Below are 7,401 nucleotides of genomic sequence, written 5' to 3' on the forward strand. Positions count from 1 at the left end.
AAGAAAATGCGTTAAAGACGCAAACTGTAATATACTTATCGACAACAACGAAATTTCTGAACGTTGGGAAGTATACATAAAAATCTTTACGCGGATGACAAAAGAGGGACGTGCTTGGATAAAGAAATCTCAACCGTGAACACGGGTCCCCAGATTATGCGAGAAGAAGTAGAAGCTGCTTGCAAAGAGATGAAAAAGGGGAAAGCGGTAGGCCAAGATAGACGATCTGGGACTAGACATTCTGACAAAAGCCTTTAATGACATATACAAAAAAGGTGAATTGCCTAATGTTTTGAGACAATCGGTATTAATTACCATACCCAAAAAACAATGAACTATTGACTGTGACCAACACAGAACAATCAGCATATTGAGCCAGGCCACAAAAATTATATTAAGGATACTTATGAAAAGAATGAGGAGCAAGATCTCTCCAGAGAAAAGTGACGAGCAGTTTGGTTTTGTTAAAGAAAGGGGTACGGTAATTTGGTATCAAAGATAATTTGATAAGTAAAGAAAACAATGTATAGTTTAGTGATTGATGAAACATTTGCATTCATAATAGTTGTTTTTTTCTAAGCCACCTAACAACTTCCTCCCTCTGTCTATTTTACTGATGATATAAATAAAAGAAAATAAAACTGGATTTTCAGATCAATTTCATAAGCAGAATGTTGTTATATCTGATGTCCTTGGATTAACTTATTTTGATATTGTCTGGTCTACGAAGAAATTGTCATAAACACTTTTCTTCTTTCTTTCGTCACAGCGGATGTTAGCTACCATGCCATGTTGAACAGATTTACCAGATGAGGAAAGGGAAGACGATGCAAATATACCAACCCTCACATGTGATTGTCTAGTTGTGGTATGCTGTGTAGTGGTCAAGAACAGAAATCTCTCACGTCATACCCAATTTTCCTAAAGCTCAGTCCCTAGTGCAGTCGGAGATTTTGTTTCTGACCCTCCTGTCCACCCAACAGTGATAGTGTAGCTGGAAAGTCCTTTGCAATATAGTAGTGTCCTATCCAAAGGGTAACAAGCAATTGCCTAATAGCTCTGAAGGAAGGTGTTTAAGAATGGCGTTACGGTATGGATAGCACAGATACAAAGCATTTATGTAACACTTATCCACAGTAAAAATCAGGCTGTGATTACAATCTTTTTTTTTAAATCTTTTGTTTTATTTTGATCTTCTCTGGGTGTGTGTGTATGTGGGGTGGGGGGGGGGAGGATAATAAAGTCACATGAAATGTGAAGTTTCAATGATAATTTATGATACTGATTGATGTTTCGGTTTTCACCTTTCTCAAAACTAAACTGGAAGAAACTGATTTGAGAAATAGATAAACAAGACAAGTTATAACTGTTTTTAATGCGTATAAGTTTAGATAAATAAAGAAATTGCTGGAAAAATCAACACTCATTCTATCATGGAGGCTTCACGGGATTTTTCGTCATTGTTCTCTTTTGAGTTCAAAGCTTCATGCGGCATATTTTTTTTGATGATGGAATAGTGAACATTTAACTCATAGTATGGGGTACTCCTTTTAGATGCTTTACAACTTTCAGACAAAGGCAATGGAGTTTCTTTGAATTTAACGTTCGATAAGGAAAATATCTGCAAAATACCTTTTCTTGACAGCAGAGTGTCGGTTGAACCTAGTTTAAGGTGTGTTGCGAGCTCAAGGCAATACTGATACATCATCACAGGGACATTAAAAAATTGTTCAAATTTAATGGTTTCTGTATGTATGATCTTGTGTGTGTGTGGAGGACTATTATCAATTTTTCTTTGTTGTTTCATGCAATAGTTTGATTTTCAAAATTCGTTGACAATTTTTAAATTTTATTTTCTGTTGAAGGTACAAGACGGCTTTGGCTATCTCTACAGTGACCATGTGATCGACTACGCAGCAAAATATCCTCTACTTACTCAAAACTCTTCAATTGGTTGATGTTTCTGAGGCTGTGTTAAGGGATTTCGTAAACAAAAATTTTGACTTTGATTTTATTTCAGATGTTTTATGAGCAGCTTTGAAAAGAATTGGAGCCATTGACATCATTATTTTGTCTGGCTCAAATTAATTTAAATGAGTTTGCTTGATTTACGTTCTTGCACTGCTGGTTTAAGAAAGGGTTTTGGGCCATCTCTATTGGACCGTATTTCGACCTGATTTTGCGAAAACTCAACTTCCTTAAAAAATTAAGATATTTAGATGATTTTGGTATCGTTTCAATCAGGACAAATAGCTCTATCAATTAAACACCTTAGAAATATTATATGAGAGTAGTTTGTTCATTGACTCTACTTTTGCTTTCACCTGCTTTGTGTGTTGAGCGAAGGATAGAGTACGAACCAATGTAACATCAAGATAGACTGGGAAAGTGTTATTTTCCAGTACCACTTCAAGCCAGGATATATTTTGTTTTCAGTTTACTGTAGTTATTTAGATAAAAAGCACACACTTGTATTTTACCTGGGTTCGCATTTAGAGTTTTATTTGACTTTTTTCAGAAATGCAGAATGTCTATCTTCAATGCATTTTCACCAAAATATTTAAAATTGAAAATGAATTACTATAGCAATGGCTGTACCTAATTCCTAACGTTACAAAAGCTTTTTATTCATTTTTGTATGAATGTGGACAGCTAATCACTGACTAATCCTTATGAGAATATACGCTAATAAAAATGACATAATATTATAAAATATGATTGACTAAATAAATAACTCTTAATGATCTTTTACTTTGGCATTGTGTGTATCTAGTTAACACATGGACCTCAGCGAGAGAATATTGATGCTGATAAAGAAAGCATTATATCATTCATTTTGAATGGAAACTTTTCTATGATAATAGTTATCGCTGACTGTCTCTAGCTATTGGGCATATATTAAAAGCATTCAAAATTGCTTATTGCTTCACCCAAAAGTGGACATCTTTACATCACAATTGATCCAACATTGAGAGTTGCAGACATATGTCATATGGGATTCAAGAGCATTTATGATCCACCCAAAACAACAACATAAAGACATTCCTACGATTGAGAAAAATTCGTAGAATTACGAAGTTTTGGCTCAAATTTCAGAATATCAAGAGAGTCCCTAATTCCTTAAAACTTACTGAAAAGTTAAAGTTAAATGTCATACCATAAGTTTTTTGGATTTTGAAGTGTTATTTGATCCTTTGATGGTAAATTGTTGATTCTAAAAGCGAACACGAGCGACATCAATAATTTATATCTCCTAAAAATTAAAAATTAAAAAAATTAAAATTTAAGTAGGTTCGTATATAACATGAGAAGACGAGAAGCTGGCAAAAAAATCCAGATTAATACAAAGAGTAAGGTCTTTATGATACAACATCGAACATCATTATATTTTGTTGAAAAATGAACACATCTCAAATATTTCTTATATGAAACTACAATAAAAAATTTCAAGATATGAAGTGAATAGAAAAGTGCCAGAAGACAATAGAGAATAAAAAATTTTTTCGCGGCGGTGGTGGGGTTTGAACCTGCGACCTTATTGGTACGACAACTCCGCCTGGCAGGTGAGAGCGTGGCTCTACCGTGTGAGCTATCAACGAACACAAAAATATTCGTTTCAAACTCAAAGTCATTACTAGATCCCTCTCTCACCCACTTCTTGAGACCGCCGATTCGTTCGTACACCACCATCGCGAATAATTTTGACCAGCAGTTAAGCTTAATAGCCAATATTCTCAACACAAACATATAACATAGAAACGATTGAGACATTGAGTATGCTCCGGTGTATGGGGTGAATTTTTAATTCAGAAAAGTGAGTGGAGCAGGCACTTATGTTGGTAACAACAAGATATGAAGTGAATAGAAAAGTGCCAGAAGACAATAGAGAATAAAAAAATTTTTCGCGGCGGTGGTGGGGTTTGAACCTGCGACCTTATTGGTACGACAACTCCGCCTGGCAGGTGAGAGCGTGGCTCTACCGTGTGAGCTATCAACGAACACAAAAATATTCGTTTCAAACTCAAAGTCATTACTAGATCCCTCTCTCACCCACTTCTTGAGACCGCCGATTTGTTCGTACTGAATTAAAAATTCACCCCATACACCGGAGCATACTCAATGTCTCAATCGTTTCTATGTTATATGTTTGTGTTGAGAATATTGGCTATTAAGCTTAACTGCTGGTCAAAATTATTCGCGATGGTGGTGTACGAACGAATCGGCGGTCTCAAGAAGTGGGTGAGAGAGGGATCTAGTAATGACTTTGAGTTTGAAACGAATATTTTTGTGTTCGTTGATAGCTCACACGGTAGAGCCACGCTCTCACCTGCCAGGCGGAGTTGTCGTACCAATAAGGTCGCAGGTTCAAACCCCACCACCGCCGCGAAAAAAATTTTTATTCTCTATTGTCTTCTGGCACTTTTCTATTCACTTCATATCTTGTTGTTACCAACATAAGTGCCTGCTCCACTCACTTTTCTGAATTAAAAATTCACCCCATACACCGGAGCATACTCAATGTCTCAATCGTTTCTACGTTATATGTTTGTGTTGAGAATATTGGCTATTAAGCTTAACTGCTGGTCAAAATTATTCGCGATGGTGGTGTACGAACGAATCGGCGGTCTCAAGAAGTGGGTGAGAGAGGGATCTAGTAATGACTTTGAGTTTGAAACGAATATTTTTGTGTTCGTTGATAGCTCACACGGTAGAGCCACGCTCTCACCTGCCAGGCGGAGTTGTCGTACCAATAAGGTCGCAGGTTCAAACCCCACCACCGCCGCGAAAAATTTTTTTATTCTCTATTGTCTTCTGGCACTTTTCTATTCACTTCATATCTTGTTGTTACCAACATAAGTGCCTGCTCCACTCACTTTTCTGAATTAAAAATTCACCCCATACACCGGAGCATACTCAATGTCTCAATCGTTTCTATGTTATATGTTTGTGTTGAGAATATTGGCTATTAAGCTTAACTGCTGGTCAAAATTATTCGCGATGGTGGTGTACGAACGAATCGGCGGTCTCAAGAAGTGGGTGAGAGAGGGATCTAGTAATGACTTTGAGTTTGAAACGAATATTTTTGTGTTCGTTGATAGCTCACACGGTAGAGCCACGCTCTCACCTGCCAGGCGGAGTTGTCGTACCAATAAGGTCGCAGGTTCAAACCCCACCACCGCCGCGAAAAAAATTTTTTATTCTCTATTATCTTCTGGCACTTTTCTATTCACTTCATATCTTGTTGTTACCAACATAAGTGCCTGCTCCACTCACTTTTCTGAATTAAAAATTCACCCCATACACCGGAGCATACTCAATGTCTCAATCGTTTCTATGTTATATGTTTGTGTTGAGAATATTGGCTATTAAGCTTAACTGCTGGTCAAAATTATTCGCGATGGTGGTGTACGAACGAATCGGCGGTCTCAAGAAGTGGGTGAGAGAGGGATCTAGTAATGACTTTGAGTTTGAAAACGAATATTTTTGTGTTCGTTGATAGCTCACACGGTAGAGCCACGCTCTCACCTGCCAGGCGGAGTTGTCGTACCAATAAGGTCGCAGGTTCAAACCCCACCACCGCCGCGAAAAATTTTTTTATTCTCTATTGTCTTCTGGCACTTTTCTATTCACTTCATATCTTGTTGTTACCAACATAAGTGCCTGCTCCACTCACTTTTCTGAAATAAAAAATTTCACAACTTTTAGAGGCCCTTTTTAAACGTCCAATAACATATGTACGATGACTATTTGGTGTACTATGTCCAACTTGCTCTGCTTTACGCTGCTTTTAAAACATATCGATTAACACATCTTTCACCATAATAAAAGACGATTTCTCAAAGAAACATTTGAACGCACCTAAGAACAATCTTATATTTCTCCATTTAAAAAATAAAATAGCTGTAAAGGCTTTAATAAAGAACAGGATCAAACCATTAAAAGAATACATTTTTCCCTTAAAAAGCGACACAATAGTACAAACCAACGACTGAAAGCTTTGAGTTTTCAGAATAAGAAAAATAGTTCCCATTAATCAAAATAATCATTGAATTAAACTCATGATTTGCTTTTTATTGGTAGAATTCGCTCTGTATTTTGACGTATTTCTTTAGTGTTAGGCTGTTTATGAAGTTGCGATCAGAGAAACTTTTTTATCACTGCCTATACTGTATGACCAAAAGAAAGAATAAATATGGCTGCTCTCCAATAATCAATATTGCACCTTTTAAAATTATCAAGCTGCTTTAAAAGCCTGAGACACGCAAGTCGTGTGTTCCATAAGCAAAGGGCATTTAGTAAATATATGGAGAAGTTAACTCTCAATATTGAATCGAGAGAGCAACACTATAATAACGAAAATTCTGGCTGTTTGCTTTGCATTTAATTTGACTGCAATAGATATTGTTAACCATACAATTGGTGTAGGTCAACTGTTTGCTATTAGTTTTAGACCCCAATTTAAAAATAAGTTCTCATTAAAATATATCAATCAGACTATAAATGTTTATAATAACATTTAGTTTTTATGTTTTAGTACGCATTAACAGGTGTCCAAATTTTTGGAGCATTATATTTAAACACATGAAATCAATAACGAGAAATCGCATGGACACAATATTAGTGGATATAATTTGCATAAAGAAAGCATTCATGTGTTACCCGAATAGATGTTTCAATAGTTTGGTCGGTTGGTTGGTCAATTGAATGGTGGATTGTTATTAAGACATCCAACATGAAATTTAAAGCCAATGGATAGACAACACACCTCTTTTGAAAATTTATTTTTGAACTCTTTATTTACGTTGTATAAGTACAATACGTATGGAATCATAGAAAATCTGAAGTATGTGTAGATCTTTAAATATGTCATTGCAAACTTGGCTCTGGTATGAATTCTTGAAAATTAAGTTTGTGTTTTGTGAATATGTTTCAAATAATAACACTTTACATATTGAAGAATTTTATATCATAATGATTGTATTTCTAATAACAGCATAACAATACTCCTGGGTTTTGAAATGTTTAATGCATTTGGCCAACATGTAATCCATAACAGTATGCATCTCTAACATATAACATTACGAGTTACAAAATCCCACATTTCAAAAGTAAAATAGCTCTTGCTAAATCAGCGGATCTAAATGTTCACACACACACACACACACACACTCACACACACACACACACATATATACATATATATATATGAGTGTCGGTGGGTACTTGTAGGTACGAGAGTGCTCGATAATGTTGGTTGGAACATATAAAAATAAATAAAGTCACTCACATTTTTTTGCCGATACGATTGTTTCAATGTCTTCCATATCGTCAGTCAACAATTGTTGGTAGTGTCCTTTTTCTTTTAGTTGAGTTAGATGTTGTTTATTTATTTGCATCCTT

General features: G+C 35.7%; 1 protein-coding gene across 5 annotated transcripts in view; it reads right to left on the minus strand.

The window, feature by feature from the left end:
* The window catches only part of LOC144958568 (hemicentin-1-like), a 40,226-nt gene that overhangs the window by 3,945 nt on the left and 28,880 nt on the right, over positions 1–7,401 (minus strand). For 3 of the 5 annotated variants that reach the window (XM_078890633.1, XM_078890635.1, XM_078890632.1), the window contains one exon: positions 5,600–7,401. This exon is cut by the window's right edge and continues 2,304 nt beyond it. The exons of the other annotated variants lie outside the window; for them this stretch is intronic. The gene's annotated coding sequence lies outside the window, so the exon portion shown is untranslated. Of the gene's footprint in view, positions 1–5,599 lie in introns of those variants that run through there. 5 annotated transcript variants of the gene reach the window in all.

Source organism: Berghia stephanieae, chromosome 13, assembly GCF_034508935.2.
Source record: "Berghia stephanieae isolate SIO BIC M18660-M18661 chromosome 13, UCSD_Bste_1.3, whole genome shotgun sequence".
Lineage (NCBI taxonomy): Eukaryota > Metazoa > Mollusca > Gastropoda > Nudibranchia > Aeolidiidae > Berghia > Berghia stephanieae.